Source organism: Carya illinoinensis, chromosome 8, assembly GCF_018687715.1.
Source record: "Carya illinoinensis cultivar Pawnee chromosome 8, C.illinoinensisPawnee_v1, whole genome shotgun sequence".
In the NCBI taxonomy this organism is placed as follows: Eukaryota; Viridiplantae; Streptophyta; class Magnoliopsida; order Fagales; family Juglandaceae; genus Carya; species Carya illinoinensis.
Window position 1 is genome coordinate 36,580,885 of NC_056759.1, and position 16,870 is coordinate 36,597,754.

Consider the following 16,870-nt stretch of genomic DNA (forward strand, 5'->3'; position numbering starts at 1 on the left):
ATCATCAAGTGGCGATCCGCTGAATTGAGCCTGCTGCACCATGCTAATCAAAGCTGGTTTGAGCTCAAAGTTGTTGGCATTAATTGGCTGGCGCATTATGCTCGAGTAATTTCCATTCACAACTGGCCGTACATAGTCCTTCAAGGTGCGTGGTAGTACCTCACGATCTTCTTCAGCCATGGCTAGTATCTTATTTCTTCTTAGTGATCTAAGAGTTCTTTCAATCTCCGGATCAACAGGAATAATATTACGAGATCTAGCACGGCGCATCCAATGTCAAAAACACACCTGTAGAACAAATTAAAACAAAATTCTAAATTAAAACCAAGATTACTTTGTATCGATATTGACAAAAAGAATAAGAATAAACCAATCCCCGGCAACGGCGCCAAAAAACTTGACCGGTGCAAAACTGCAAGTGCACAGTATCGTAGTTTTATAGTAAAGTAATAAGAAGAGTATCGTCCTCAGGGATTGGTACCTTACATTTGCCAAATACCAAAATTATACTAAACTTGATTTTATCTAGAGGAACCACTAAGATTTTTGTAGTTGCAATTTAAACTAAAATCGACTCAAAAGAAATATGCAAAGGAAATAATATTGATGTTTGAAGATCAAATTAATGGGAAGAAAACTTCTAGGAAATCGATTTCACCTAATTCTTCACTATGCTTTTCTCATCCAGCTAACTTAATTTAATTCTCTTTTATCTATTAGCAAATCTCTAATTCATCCAAAAGCCTCTTTCGATAGTCAATTGGAAGTGATTCTAGTTTATCAATTCACACAAGAGTATGCAAATTCAATAATCAAGAACGCAATAAGACCAATGATTTAATCACTACATAGGTTCATACAAGTCTTTCGATCTCTATACTTACCTATGCTGAAATACCCAAGATCTACCCTATGATTCCCTCTTTCGATAGCAAATCACAAGATTAATAATCATCTAATCAATGGCCAGTTAATTAGAAGCATTAAACTCAGAATAAATCAGATAAACAAAGAGAGAATTGCATTAAATTAGCATAGAAAACAAGCATAGTTCGGAAATAGGTTACATCGTTTTCCTAGAATAAAGAAAATTAGCTCATGCTAGAAATGGAATTCAACATAAACGAATTCACCATAATTGTTCTGAGAAGATTGGAAGAAAATAAACACTGAAAAATCCTCCTTGCAGCCGCTACTCGTCGTCAAAAGCTCAAGGGAACGATTCAACGCTTTTCTCCTGTCCGTGATCGTGTATGATTCCAACGTACTTGCAATAAATTGGAATTCCGTCTCCAAAACAATTGATTTGAATCCCTCTAGCTATGTTTTTCTCTCGCAAAATGTGTTCTCCCGTCAAAACTCGCGGCCATAGAGTGAAAAATTTCTTTTATATGGTCTCACGGCGGAAAACCCTAATTCTGTCAAAATACGATGTTCGCTCGAGCGGGGTGTCGAGCGCACATCGAGCGTTCAACTCTGCCTGATTTCGCTCGAGCGGCCAATGTCTCCGCTCGAGCGAACCTTGTTTTCCAGCACTCGCTCGAGCTCCCTGTCGAGCGGCAGTCGAGCGTTTGAATCTGCCTGAATTCGCTCGAGCGGCCAAAAGCCTCCGCTCGAGCGAACTTGTGAATTCTGCAATATGAAATTTTGCAAGTCATCATCTTCAGTTCTTGATATTCGGGTAACTGATTTTGAAGAATTGAAGACTCTCCAAAGAAAGGATCCGAAGCTGCTAAACATCAGGAAAAGAGTTAGAAAATCTCGTGGGCTGTTGCATTATAGCATGGATAACGATGGGATACTTCGGTTCCGAGATCGCAGAGTGGTCCCCAAGGACTCTGAATTCAAAGAGCGGATCATGGCGGAAGCCCATGCGGCCCTTTATTCAGTTCATCCCGGCAGTACAAAGATGTATCGGGACTTGAAGAAAAATTACTGGTGGGATGGAATGAAGAAGGACATCGCCATATATGTTGAGAAATGCCACACATGCCGTCAGGTAAAGGCCGAGCATCAGAGACCTGCAGGTATGCTCCAACCCCTCCCTATTCCTGAGTGGAAATGGGATGACATCACGATGGACTTTGTTGTGGGTTTGCCGAGAACGCCTAGTGGGAAGAATTCTGTTTGGGTGATTGTGGACCGGTTAACGAAGAGTGCTCATTTTCTGCCTGTTAATAACACCGACTCTTTGGGGAAGTTGACCCGTTTGTATGTCAAAGAGATAGTGCGGCTACAGGGCATACCAAAGAGTATAGTGTCGGACCGAGACCCGAGGTTCACATCGCAGTTCTGGAAGAGTTTGCAGGCAGCTTTGGGTACTAAGTTGAAGTTCAGTACTGCTTATCACCCGCAGACAGACGGCCAGTCAGAGCGCACCATTCAGACCCTGGAAGACATGTTGCGAGCATGTGTCATGGAATTCCAAGGGAGTTGGGAAAATCATTTGCCGTTCATCGAGTTTGCCTACAATAACAGCTTCCATGCGACCATTCAGATGGCTCCCTATGAAGCTCTTTATGGGAGAAAGTGCAAGTCGCCCTTGTGTTGGGATGAAGTTGGGGAGAGTAGGATAATTGGACCCGAAATAATTCAAGAGATGCAAAGCCAAGTCCGGATCATTAGAGATAAAATGGCGGCAGCTCAGAGTCGCCAGAAAAGCTACGCTGATACCAGAAGGAGAGAGTTGTCTTTTGAAGTTGGTGATTGGGTTTATCTTAAAGTCTCTCCCATGAGAGGTGTTAAGCGTTTTGGTAAGAAGAGGAAGCTAGATCCGAGGTACGTCGGCCCTTTTCAGATTCTGGAGAGAGTAGGGTCCGTCGCCTATAGAGTTGCTTTGCCAGATTATTTTTGGGGATGTTCATGATGTCTTCCACGTATCATCCCTGAAGAAGAGCTTTGGACAGCAAGAACCACGCTTCGTCGACCCAGCGGGTATTCAGTTGCAATCGGATCTCACTTATGAAGTTGTTCCGTCGCAGATTTTGGATTGGAAGGAGCAACAGTTGAGGTCCAAGACGATACCTTTGGTTAAAGTGGCTTGGGGAGATCCGTTAGCTCAAGACTTCTCTTGGGAGCTAGCAGCGGACATGAGGGAGCAGTACCCGTATTTGTTCGAATAGAGAAGGTATGTGTCTTAATCTTGATCACAGTTGGTTTATGTGCTTACTTGTGGCTTGCTTTAAGTTGGTGGTTGATTCGCAATTTCGAGGACGAAATTGTTTTTAAGGAGGGGAGGATGTGATGACCCGTTTTTGAGTGTATTTTCGCTGAAATGGTTGTTTTTATTTTAATTAATATATTAGTTATTTATTTTAATTTATTTGCATTTTAAAATTATTTTTAATTTAATTGATGTTGTGTTTTATTTCTTTTAGATGTTTTGTGGTTTTTAATCCCTTTTCGGCGGTTTGTTTTGTTTTCCCGGAGTGAGGATTGGACCTCATTTCTTTTTACATCTTTTCCCTTTTTCTCTTTTTTTTTTTCCTTTTTTTCTTTTTCCTTTCTTTTTTTTTCCTTTCTTTTTCTTTTTCCTCCTGCTTTCCCCCGCGTCGACCCCCCCCGATCTCTCTCTCTCTCTTCTCTCTCCTCACCCACGGCCGGAATCTTCTTCAGCCCAGACCGCCGCCGTCCGGCCACCGTTTGGCTCACCACCGGTCTCGTTCGAACCCCCTCCCTCCGGCGCACCTTCCCACCAAATATCTCCCCCTGCCGGCCGGCCGTTTGGCCGGAAATCCTCCTCAAAGCCCCACGGTTTTTCGTCCGATCCGCCGCCGTCGCTCCACCTCCGGCCACCATTTCTTCACCACTTCATCACCGGTCCCTTGCCGTCCTAACCCACCCATTTTCGGCCTCCAACGACCACCAGAACAGCTCCTACGAGCTTGATCTCCGATTTGCGTCTTCCGGCGTTTTTGCCGCCACCCACGGCCAACCATCACTTCCAATAGCTTCACAATCATCCCTAGACCATTCCCTATCAATTTCGTGTCCTAGTTTGTCCCCGTTCAAAAGTGGGTTTTTCACAACCCACGGCCACAGTGAATTTTCACTGTAACGTTGCTTTTCCGGCGCCGTTTGCAACGCCTCGTGTTTTCTAAAATTGCCTTATAGCGCCGTAAGTATTTTCCAAACCCTATTTTCAGATTTAATTATATATTGCTCATTCAATTTATTTTATCTGCTGGTTGGTTGATTCCGGACTGAGTCCGAGGAGTTCGGGGGTCGGATGGATGAGGACGGAGTTGCTTGATTTATTGTTTGATGGTGGGTTGTTTGTTTTGTGCATTGATAATTGCATTTGCATGGTGCATGCACGTGTATTTTATTTTATTTGAGAATATCGTGTTTTATTGGCGTATATGGTTTTCGGGTGCGTGTGTCTCACGAGCCCAAGCCGGGATGGGTTATTATCTCGGTGGAGCTCCTCTGGTCACTCGGGAGTGGATAATACTGAGTGACGTCCCCTGAGTTGTCGCTGGGCGACGACGGGAGCGGGGCTAGAGGATGGCCCGGCCAGGTACGCGCGGGGCGCGAGTCTGGGCATCGCTCTACTCACCGACTCCGTGGCCCTTCGCTGGCGAGGGCTAGAGGATGGCCTGGCCAGGTACGCGCTGGGTGCGAGTCTGGGCATCGCTCGTTTAGGTGTCACATGCATAGTCGTTATCTGCGGTGTGGCGCATAGCCAGGGTGTGCGGATGATCCCTAGGGGAGATCATGGTGCATGCATAACCGGTTTGTTTTTATGGATTTCGGATGCGGGCCATTTTTTGGGAAAATGGCGAGTTGTGTTTTTGAGGCTTTTGATCCATTTTCTGGGAAAATGGTGGTTTAGGCCATTATCTGGGATAATGGCGAGGCGTGGTTTTTAAGAATATGTTTTATTGGGCCAAATGGGTTTTTGGCGTGTGTGGAAAAAAATCGTGTTTTGTGGGTTTTGTGCATTGGGCATGTTTCATCCATGTTGTTTGAGTTCTATGTGTTTTTATCTGGTGGTGTTTGGGTTTACTTACCTGCGGCACCATTTTTGGTTCCGTAGCTTTTGGTGCAGAGTTCGAGGAGGAGGAGGAGGAGGCTGAGCCCGAGGATGCGGCTCCGCCGGGTTGCTGAAGTTATGCTTTGTATTTGATATTTTATTATATGCGTGTTTTGTAATATTTTATTTATGTACGTTTTGGTATAGCTTTGTATTAAACAAGAAAAATTCTGGTACTTAGTTATTGACTTGCTTATCCGCTGCGTGTTTCTTGTGCACACATGTTACCTTTGCACACACTTGGCACCCGTCGATAGGATGGTGACCCGGGTTGTCACCATCCGGACGTCTCGATTTCCCCGTGTTCGGGCGTGGGGATTTGGGGGCATCACAGTGTCCTTCTTCTTCAGCCATGTTACTATGAGTGTCAAATGATGATTCAAATGCTGAATTAAGAGAAACAGATGATACACTCGATGATGAGGTTGATGATTCAGTCCTAGTAAGTCTATATGTGCTATCTCTAGCCCAACCAAACATGCAAGTTCAGCACAAAACAAGATAAAAGTAAACAAGTAAAATGAGAGGTAAAGATATCATCTAGGCTGTGAAGAGGTTCACAGCTCCATAAACGCCCTCTCAGGAAAAAAAGAATGCTTTGACAAACACCCGTTGTCCCCTGCAACGGCGCCAAAAACTTGATCAGCTTATAATTTCGTCTTCCAAGCGTAGAAGCTGTCAAAGTAATACAAGAGTAAATCTCAAGATCGAATTCACAGGGACAATGGGAATTAAGCAAACCTTTTATAATCACAAGATAAAATATTGACATTTATGGTGACAAGAAATTTTGAAAAGAAGAAAGTCTTGAACTAAAATATGGATTATTTACTAAGGAAGTGTGGACTGAGTTAAGAGTATGATTAATGGTTGTTTTGGAAGTTCAAGCTCGAATTAAACTGAAAATAAAAATAAATCTATGATTCTAAAATTACCAAAACTAAAAGGCTTAGAGAAAGTGTGTAGCAAATGAATTAAACTTGTAAGAAACAATAAAACAAACACTTGGGATACAATTTTCACCCACTGATTTGGAGATGGGTTTACTTCTCTTTTCACCTTCTCTCAACCATGATCCTATTCCTAGAAGTCATGGTCGGATAATATAGCAATGAACCACAATTCTTAGCCTAATAAAACTACTTGACAGATTATATAACAATTGTAAAATAGTGAAAGAAAGCCATCAAAGTCTTGTTACTTGTTCAAGTATCAATTGTGCCTTTACGTCTACAACTAATCTAAACCAAGAACAAAGAACTTCAATCCTTTCTAGATATAAACTGAAATATCATCCAACAAGTTAATTATTGAAATTACATAATATTGAAGAAAATCCATTCCAAAACAGTTATAGGTTACTCATTGAATCCCAAGTTCAAAATCTAGCCTATCATTTCTAAATTAGCAAAATGTACAAAAATGATGAATCCTAACATTTCAAATTGTTGTACGAAGATAAATATAAAAGAATAAAAATATCATGCTGAACAACAATCAAAATAATTTAAAGAAAATAAGTGCCGAAAGAAAAACTGTATGAAAAAAATAAACTATGAAAAAAACTCTATTCTGAAATCCCTCTTAGAACGAACACCAGTAGCTGCCGAAAAGTAAAACTGCTGAACAACACGGAAATGCCGAATAGCCAATGTTGACCGAAAGGTCTAGCAGACGAAAACGTAAAGCAAAAAAATGTAAAGAAGCAAGAAAATAAAAACCCCAGCCGTCTGAGGCCACCGACTTCGAGCCAAACAACCACACACTGCCAAGGAAACGAAGAATAAAAACTATAAAAAAAAAAAAAAAAAAAAAAAAAGAGTTTTGTCCGTCTCCCTCAAACGAAAAATGAAAAAGTAAAAATCTGGGAAGAAAAGTAAAATGTAAAGCTCTAAAAGCCCGCCCAGGTCTGAACGGAAAAAAAAAAAAAAAAAAAAAAAAAAAAAAAAAAAAGAAAGACTAAGAACTAACTCTAGCACTAAACAACGAAAACGTAAAAAGAAAAATAAAATAAAATGAAAGACGCCCCTCAATTTGCGTTGATTTCCTCTGCAGGTCTCTTCGGCATGCTCCAATCGTGGCTCCAGTTTTGTTGCATTGAGGTCTGGTCTGCCCTCTGTCATGCTCCTTTTGGCACCCAAGTAAAAACAAAATAAACATGGAGAATAAAATCCCATGCCACCCGAAACTGCCCCTGCATCTTGTGTTGATTTCCTCTGCTGTCCTGCTCCACATCCAATCGATTTTTTTTTTCTAGTATTTTCATAATGCCCTGCAGTATATTAAAAGTATATTACTTTTAAAGGCAAATAGAACTTTATGTGTGCAAAATATTGGCATCAATTAATTTGACATTCAATACTAGAATTTGATGTATAATTAAGTGCTCAATTCTCATTTGATAAAATAAATCATTCATTTAAGCAACTTAATTATGCAATTCTAACCCTTTATCACCAAGGTCATTAGATCACAAAAGTCTAAAGTCTTCCTGAAATCCAGGATCTGTTTTTAGGGTCTTCATGCAGCTCCAAGTTTTTCATCTATTCTGGTAATCTCGTTGAAATCCCCAAAGCATAACCAAGGGACTTGTGGTGTAGGAGTTAAGGCTTTAAGAAGGTGCCATGTTTCATTCCTCTTTGCAATGTTGGGGTGGCCATAGAACCCTATTAGTAGCTAAGGGTTCTCATCTCTAGGTAGTTTGACATAAGCTGATATGTGCCAATTAGTGCAAGTGTCCACTTACACATCCACAATGGAGTTCCACAAAAGGGCCAAACCACCACTTCTTCCCCTACTTATTACGTTAAAACAGTTCTCAAAACCCAGTTTCACACCAATTTTCACCATTTTGTCATTAAAGCACTTGGCTTCAATGAGGAAAACCAGGTGTGGGATCTTTGACTTCACCAAGAGGAGAAGTTCATGAATTGTTTGGGGGTTTCCAAGCCCCCGACAATTCCAGCTTATGCAATTCATTTGGCTGGGTGGGGTTGCTGAGTAGCCTCCACCTTAGGTACCTAAGTTGAGCTCCTTGCAAGTATGAGCATAATTTTCTGTTTCTTAGGCCCTTTAGAAGTAGACCTGGTTTCTATAACAGAAGTTGACCTTTTTGTCTTGGAAAGTTGGGTAGGTGCACTTGGGAGGTTGGTTATATCTGAGAGAGTGAGGGACAGTTCCCAAGCTTTCCTTTTCCATTTGGTGCATACAGTGGTTGCAAATGGAGTGGCTCAAGAGTCACTAATGAGAAGTACTGGTTGCGAGCTAGTTGACTTGTTTGGGGAAATAAACTTAATGGGAATGTTATTGTCAGTAAGGACGTCACTATTTGTCAAAGAAAAAGGCAAGACTTGTCTTATGTTGCTTACACGTGACATTAGGCCTGCTGAGAGAGGCGAGAACCCTTTTCTTGGTTCAGCATGGGTCTCGTGATTCTAGGGATCCTTGTACAGGCTCATTGGACAACAGTCCTGTTCCACTGGCACGTTCCTGTCTTGGTTTCTCTACCCTGCAAAGTGATGGACCGTGATTGGCTCCAGGAAGACAGTTGTAGTATCTTGACTCATGTCCTCATCCTCAGTTGCTGAGTGGGACTTCCCGGAATCACCCTTCTGGTCACCTGCTACGTCAAGTTGCTCCCAAAAGGAAGGTCCCTGTGATGACAATTCTGGTGAGCCTCCATATTTCTTCACGGAGGAAGAATGCGGTAGTCATATGGCACACGCAGCCACTACCCATATTGGTCCTGAGACTGCGAAGTTAAGTTGAAGTTGGAGCACTTCCCATGAACGTGCTTCAGAAGCCCATATTTGAAACAAAAGTTGGGAACTCATTCATCTTTAAATAGGTCCAGCATTGTTTGCCACCAAGGTTGATCATCCTCCCTCGTAACGGAGGCTTAGTGATGTTAACCTCCACCCTAAGCCTAAGGAAGCTACCCCATCCGCATCCCTGGTCATCAACTTCAACTTTATTAACCTTTCCGAAGGCTGCACCGATATTTTCCCCTTACAATTCATTCATGCTTGCAAAAGGTAGGTTATGGGCTTGAATCCAAAAGGGTTCTGAGGTGAAGAGTACCTCGTTGGGGGATAGTTCTCCTTCGAAGTTCTTGAGGCAAATGAGGTGGAGGTCGAAAGACCAAGGCCGCCCCTGAAGCACCTTTCTCTTGTCTGAGAGGAGTTGAAACTCCATCAAGAACTTGTTCGTGCCAAGCTCTTTAAAAGTGATTAGCCTTTTGAGTTCCACACCTTGGCCATGGTGGACTTGAAAGCTTCGCGTTTCACATTCCTATCGTTCAAAATGAGAGCAAACAGGCAATGGCTGCCTCTGAGCTTAGTAGATAAGACAACTTCCTTTGGTAAAACCAGTTCTTGTTGTTCTTCCTCAATGAGCTTCAGAGCTTTGCCTCATCCTACTTATACTATAATTGGAAGAGATTAATTATGGTCAATTTTTATTACATATATACTTAGTTAATTTAGTACAATTTTATGTGATTTTTTATATGAATCCAACACAATATTCTATGTTGCATTTTTCATAGAATTTAAAGTCAAACGTTTATACATGAACAAGAGTACTATAGTGCGTATGAGAAAAGCATTCGCAATTAAGGCCATCCGAGATCTCCTAATACATACATACATAACCCAATTTCTTCCTTAATCTTTTCTACCGTTGAAATATTAGATTCTCAAATTTCATTATCCTTAATGTGGTAGCTACGGCATAGCAAATTAGGCTACTTCCAAATGAAAAACTAGCTTACTGGTTGATGGAGATGTATATATGTGGCTAGGTCCTTCGAGATTGCATATATTTACCCAGTTGCATGTCGGAAGTAAATGATATATACTTGACATCTCTAGAGAACAAAGGGAGCTTAAAATGTTAATATAGCGCTGCAGATATGGAGCAGAAATATCAGCAACATCAATTTTATTCAAATATTAGCCCAAGCTATTTCCCAAATCAACAACTTTAGCCTATCAAGAAACTTGGCAACCCATATATATTTAATACTTTCCTATATTTGAATTCAAGGGGCTAGGTTGTTGATTTGGAGACGGTCTTGTTGATAAATGGAATAGGCTAACTTTATTGAGGATGTTGCTGTGATTTTCTTCATTAAAGGTTTATGGTTTCATCCCATAAACAAGTTTATTAATTGGTGTCAACTCGTCCAAAATTCCTCAAACCCTAGCCAGTAGCTGCCCACTCAGCCTTCTTCGCTCACTCAGCCTCAAGCCCTCTAGCGACCAGCTCCACGTCCTTCCGGCCAATATGAATGCCAACGGCAATGGCACCGTCGAGTTCGACAAACTCGTCCAGGCCATCTTGCTAGATATGAACACCAAATTCCCTATTTAGCTAATAACTGACGCGCGACATCAGCAAGCATGAACAAAAAGAAGAAATTCACAAAAAGCAAAACGCAATGAAATAGAAAATGGTGAACAAAATATGGTGAACACTAGCTCCGAGGTCAAGTAAAGCTTTTTCAATTTTAAAATTTCCAATAATACAGGAAATTGTTGGACAACCAGGGTCTTTGTACTTTGGTGGAGAATTGTTCTGGAGGATGGCGCTTACCTGCTCATTGAGGAAAGCCTTCTTCTGCACCTTCATCATACGCTTTACTGTGCACAAATCTTTCAAAAATTTAGCATACGAAGGAATCTGTTTGATTGCATCCAACAAAGGAATGTTGATTTTTACTTGTTTAAAAATTTCAAGAATATCAGCATTTTGAACCAATTTGTGAGAATGTTGCAATCTTTGGGGAAATGGAGCAGGTATTGGGGCTTTTACAGGCACATCCAATTCAACCTTCTCAAGTTCACCATCACTCTTGGAATTTAAAGAGTTGTTGGTCTCATCAACTTTCGTTGTTGAAATACTCTTATCAATTATTTTTCCACTGCGTAGAGTGGTGATGGACTTGGCATGTTCAAATTTTGAATAAGAGGGATTTGAATTTCTTACCTCCAATTTACCTTTTGGATTTGGCTGAGGTTGAGCAGGAAACTTACCCTTTTCTTGAGCATGTAATGCAGAGGTCAAGTCGCTGATAGAACTTCTCATCTTAGTAATGGCCTGCATTGTCTGAGTGTTGATATTTGCTTGTCCCTGCATAAAAGCCTGTAATGTTTCCTCAAGGGTTTTCTTATGTGGAGGCACATAAGGACTAGAAGAAGATGGCCCTTGAGGATTTTGATATGGTGGATATTGGTGCTGAGGAGCACCTTGATTAAATGGCTGCTGCTGAGGTGGTGGGGACCGACCAGGCTGATCATTTCTCCATAAGAAATTTGGGTGATTTCTCCACCCCGGATTATATGTGTTGGAGAAAGGTTGATTCTGTGCTCGATTGACCCAGTTGGTTGATTGTATTGGCTCAGACCCACCTTCTTGAAATACTGGCATAATCGGGCAGTCTTGGGTCTTATGGTTTGAATCAGCACATATAGAACATGCCTCTGCTACTTTTGCAGCCTTTACCTTTTCCATCTCCATGACCTCCATTCTTCTAGTCAATGCAGATATTCGGGCTTGAACATCCGTGTCTCCTTTGAGCGCATATTTGCCCCCTCCAGAAATAGCCCTCAGTGGCTGTGCTGTTAATGGAACTCGATCAGTACGAGTATTCCATTGTTGTGCGCTCTCAGCAAGGTAGTTGAAAAATGATAATGCTTCATCAGGTTCTTTGCTGAAGAACTCCCCATTGCACATTGTTTGAACAAATTGTTTGCATTCCGGAGTGAGACCAGTGTAAAAGTAGCTCACCAGCCTCCAGGATTCAAAACCATGATGTGGACAAATGTTCACTAAATCCTTAAATTTCTCCCAACTGGCCTGAAAGGTCTCATCAGGTCTCTGATTGAACTGGCTGATCTGCTCCTGCAAAAATTGAGTTCTCTGAAAAGGAAAAAATTTCTGTAAGAATTCACGTTGCATGTCAGACCAACTAGAAATGGAATTAGGTCTCAAGGAGTTAAACCATATCTTCGCTTTATCGTTTAAAGAAAAAGGAAATAAACGAAGTCTAATGAATTCATCAGTAACAGCCCTAGTGATAAAAGTAGCACAAGCCAGCTCAAAATCTGTCAAGTGCTGGTAAGGACTTTCAGAATCCATCCCGTGGAACTGAGGTATCACCGACATCATGCCATGCTTGATAGAGAAATTAGGTGCATTTTCAGGTAAAATTATGCATAAAGGTGTAGTGGTACGAGTGGGTTGTAAATAGTCCTTAAGAGTGCGTGGTGCAGGTGCAGCCATGTTTTCTGATTCGATTTCAATTTTGTCACCTGGCTCACTCGAAGAAAAGACAGACGAGCTATCTATCTCCAAGCTGTGTATACTACTCTCAACACTCGATGTGACTCTAAGCAACCTATTTGAATTGTCTCTTACCCATGACATGAAACATTAATTTAATATGGTAGAAATGAGTGGTTGATGCAGATGAGATGAGTAACCAGAGACAATATAGTAGAGAAAACTAAAATAAAATAACAAGTTTAAATTTAAGTTAAACTACCTTCCCCGGCAACGGCGCCAAAAACTTGACTCACTCAAAAATGAGTAGCACTAATGCTATCCCAAGTGTAGGAGGATGTCGTGTAATAATTAGGAATAAATTCCTAAATCGTCTCCTCAGGGAAAGTTACTTAAAATTAAACTTGTTGAAAAATGTGAAAAACTTCACAAAGAGAAAACAAGAGGATGATATGTACAATGGATGGAAGAGGTTACTAGTCATGGACTAGATTCATATTTTTAGATGTTTGATTGTCGGATTGGAATGTAAATGACTAACAGATTAAATTCAGAAATTAATAAAACTAAATTAAGCATTAAACTAAATTAGAAAGTAATTAACAAAACATGAACGGAAAAATTAAAAAAAAAAAACAAAACTAAGATTCTAGAATTAAATTACGAATTCTCAAAATAACATATAACAGTTGTAATCACTATGAAAACTTAAATGAAGTAAGAAAAATAAATAACATGAAATAAGTAAACAGAAACTCAAAAGTATCTTATAAACTTTAACTGAAGTTAAATAAAATATAGAACGAAAAATCTAAACGAAAACGTCCTTTCACGATTCGATTGAAATTCGAAACGAAAAGGAACAATTTCTCATATATGATGTTTCAGACAAAATAAAAATAAAAACAAAAGCTTATAACCAAACCTTTCTTGCAATAAATTAAGGTTACAAAATTAATGAGAACTTCTAAAGCAATTCTTATTGAAACAAAATAGCATACTTGATTAAAAACTTCTAAAACGATTTCTTTTATTGGATGAAACAAACTAGTAACTTAATGAAAATTAAGGTATTACACTTAATGAAATACAATTCTAGAACACATATTAATACACTTAATAAAAATTCTAAAACAACAAAGCATTGCAACAAAAAAAATGCTGAACAAAAAACTAAAGATTTCAGCCAACAAAATGCCTTCTTTCCCTACTTATTTCTTCCCCTACTTCTCTCTCTCAATGTGTCGTCCCTCTCTTCCTTCTCTCCTTCTGTTTTTCTCCCAAAATGTCCCCCCACTTAACTCCTCAACCGGTCTCAATTTATAGCAAAAGATTCAATGGCCGAATGACTCCACTTGCCTCTTGAAGAATCATTTAATTGGTTGTTTAATCTTACACCCACCGGTTGGTCCCTCTCAAATCATGCATTGAATAATCAATCCCAGCCAACTACTCCACTTGCTGCCTCTTGAAGAATCCTCAATTCCGGTTCCACGTTTTCCTCTCCTTCATCCATTGCTTTATACTCCCTTTTCTTTATTCAATGAATTTCCATCTTTAATCCCCTTTTTCTTCCACTAACTTTGTTGAAAATTCATACACACTCTCCTATCATTTTATTCCACAACCTTTCTCTCCCTACTTTTGCACCCACCGGTTCCTCTTTCAGCACAATTTCAGTAGATCATGCACCAGCACAATTCCAACAAATCATGCACCGAATATACACAATTTTTGCACCCACCAGTCGGTCCCTCATTTCAGCACAACTCCAGCAAGTCATGCACCGAATATACACACCAACTGGTCCCTCCTTCCAGCACAATTTCAGCTCCAAACTCATGCACCGATTGGCTGCAGAAGAAAAATACAAACACCCACCGGTTGCTCTCCCTTTACTTTTCAGCACAACACACTTAAATTCCAGCACATCATGCATCTTTGATTTTTCTTTGGTTGTTGAAATGTGCCTCTCATCCCTTATTTTCCTTCATTTTGGCTTGTATGGCTTGGTTGAAAACTCTGCTCTCTCCTATTCTCTCAATCCGTATCTCTTCTTCATTTCTTCAACCAACCTACACGTCTCTTTCACTCTACACCCACCAATTGCTTTCAACTCTTTTCTTTTTTTGTGGTGTTAATTGTTGACTTCATCACATGCATATCTTTCTTCATTTCGGCTACCTCTTCCTTTTTCCACACATGTTTCTTCATTCTTTATACAATGAATTGTTAAAGAAAAAGGCAAGATGAGTTCTTGGTGAGAGGTTGCCGAGTGGATGATTGATGAGTTCTTTTCCATGCCATGTGTATAGGACCTACAAACCAAAATTCATTGTTTTGAGTCATGCATGCGTTAATGACTTTCAATCTATTAAAAAAATTAACATATGGATCACACACAAAATTTATCTCATACTAAGCTTTCTAAATAAAATATGCATATGAATAAACATTATCCAACTATATCTCAAGTTATAAAATTAAGCATAAACTCATGCTTTTAATCAATTTAAATCATAACTTGCATTTATTCTTATTAACCATTTTTTCCATTTAAAACCAATAATAATGTCATGATGAATTTAAAATACATTGGTTTTAAATAGTTAAAATGTGCAATATTCTAGCTCAATCACACCCCCCAACTAGCATTTTGCTAATCCTTGAGCAAAATAGTGAAAATTAATTGAGATGAATATTGCATAAAGCTCGAAATTCAAACAAAAACAATCAAACATAATTCTGAATTCTCACAAAATAATTGATTTGTGACTACTCAACACCATGAGTTGTATCCACAAGGAAAGTCTCAGTAATTGTTCACATAGAATTGGGGCAAATGTCTTAGAACTCAGATATGTGTGTGTGGCTAAACCTCTGTATGTTCCTCACTAATAAACATGATTTATCATAGGATTTTTCAACCTTAAGATTAATCATTATTGATTCTAACTACCTCAAAGCCTAAGGGACTAGCAGTTTTCACGCCAACTCTGTTTAAAGGTTGATCATTCAACCCCCAAAGTTTTGGGTAACTGTTTCTAGCCCTTTATTTAGGAAAACTTACACGATTTTTTTCGTTTTCTTTTCTTTTCGTTTTCTTTTCTTTTCTTTTTCTTTTTCTTTTTTTTTTTCTATATAAGGCTCGGTAGTCCTGCAGTTTACTTCTCCTGTTTTAAATCAATGAACATTAATGAGGAACACTACAAGTGTAAGCATGTGCAAAATGTTCTTTCAAAACTTGTCCTTCATTCTATATAAATTATACTAATTCTCATTTTTGTAAATATCGCATCCCGGTGTTTCAAGTCACTCCTCAACAAAATATGATGCATCATAAGTCATGTTCTATGCTTAAGGTTGAAAATAAATCTTCACAAAATAATTCCGCTCAACTACTCTACCAAAATACTCAAATTTCACAAAAAAGCCAGAAGTGTGTGTTAATCGTTTATGCACTTCACAAATTTTTATTTTTATTTTATTTTTTTTTAACACATTTTTAACAGAATACCCTCCCCCCAACTAAATGTGACATTGTCCTCAATGTTCAGCAATGAATATTCGATGATGTATGTTATACAGACATAAATTTGAGCAAGATAAACACTGTAGAACATATATTGAGACGAAAAATGATTAAACAGAGAGGAAACAAATTCACCTTAGATATTCGAGCGTACACAAGGAGTAGATTTCTGTCAAAGTTAAAAATACAAAAAGCAAAAGAAAGAAAAACAAAACAAATAATGCAAAACAAGCAAGAAAGTAAAAGAAAATATTTTTTTTTATTTTTTTATTTTTTTATTTTTTTTTTTATTTTTACATAAACTTGAGGTTTTTAGCCTCAAGTTTGAGACGCTCATACTCTTCATACAGCATCAGGTCATCCTTAGCCATGGGAACTGGCAAGCGGAATGAAGAATCTAAAAGAGACTTCAACTGTCTATTCTTCTGCCGTTCGATTCCTTCCCTTATGTGAGCCTCTTGAGAAATTCGTTGAAGTACAACGATTTGTTCTTTCAGCCTTTCAACCTCATTGTTTTTGGCTTGCACCCGCTGGGAAAAAGCAACAATGGAGGATGAGTAGTGAGTCCCAAGACTCACCAGGTCGTAGATAGCATCTGAGTCCGACCTATTAGCCATACTATTATTTTCTAGTTGCAACATGGCACTAATGGTGGCTGCAGAAAGAACAGGAGGTTGGGATGCAGAAGGCCTCATGGATTGATCTAGAGGAATGCTTGAGGAATGAGCCATTTGCCAGAAGAATAGAAAGCTTAAAAATGAGAAAGTTGAAAGAATGCAGATGAGTTTATAGAGATGAGAATGAAAACTTGATGCGGATTTGATGAAGTTCAGGACTGATTTTATAGAGATAGTACAACGAACCAGACGAGCTATCATCCACGTCAAAAAGTAATGTGATTTCGGTGAAATGACAACTCGGAGCCTCAAATCCCGTTTTTCAACAACATCAGGTGATTTCAAATCTCCAGCCACTCTTGTCAGATCACGGACGGATCCAACTATTCTTTTAACTTTCAC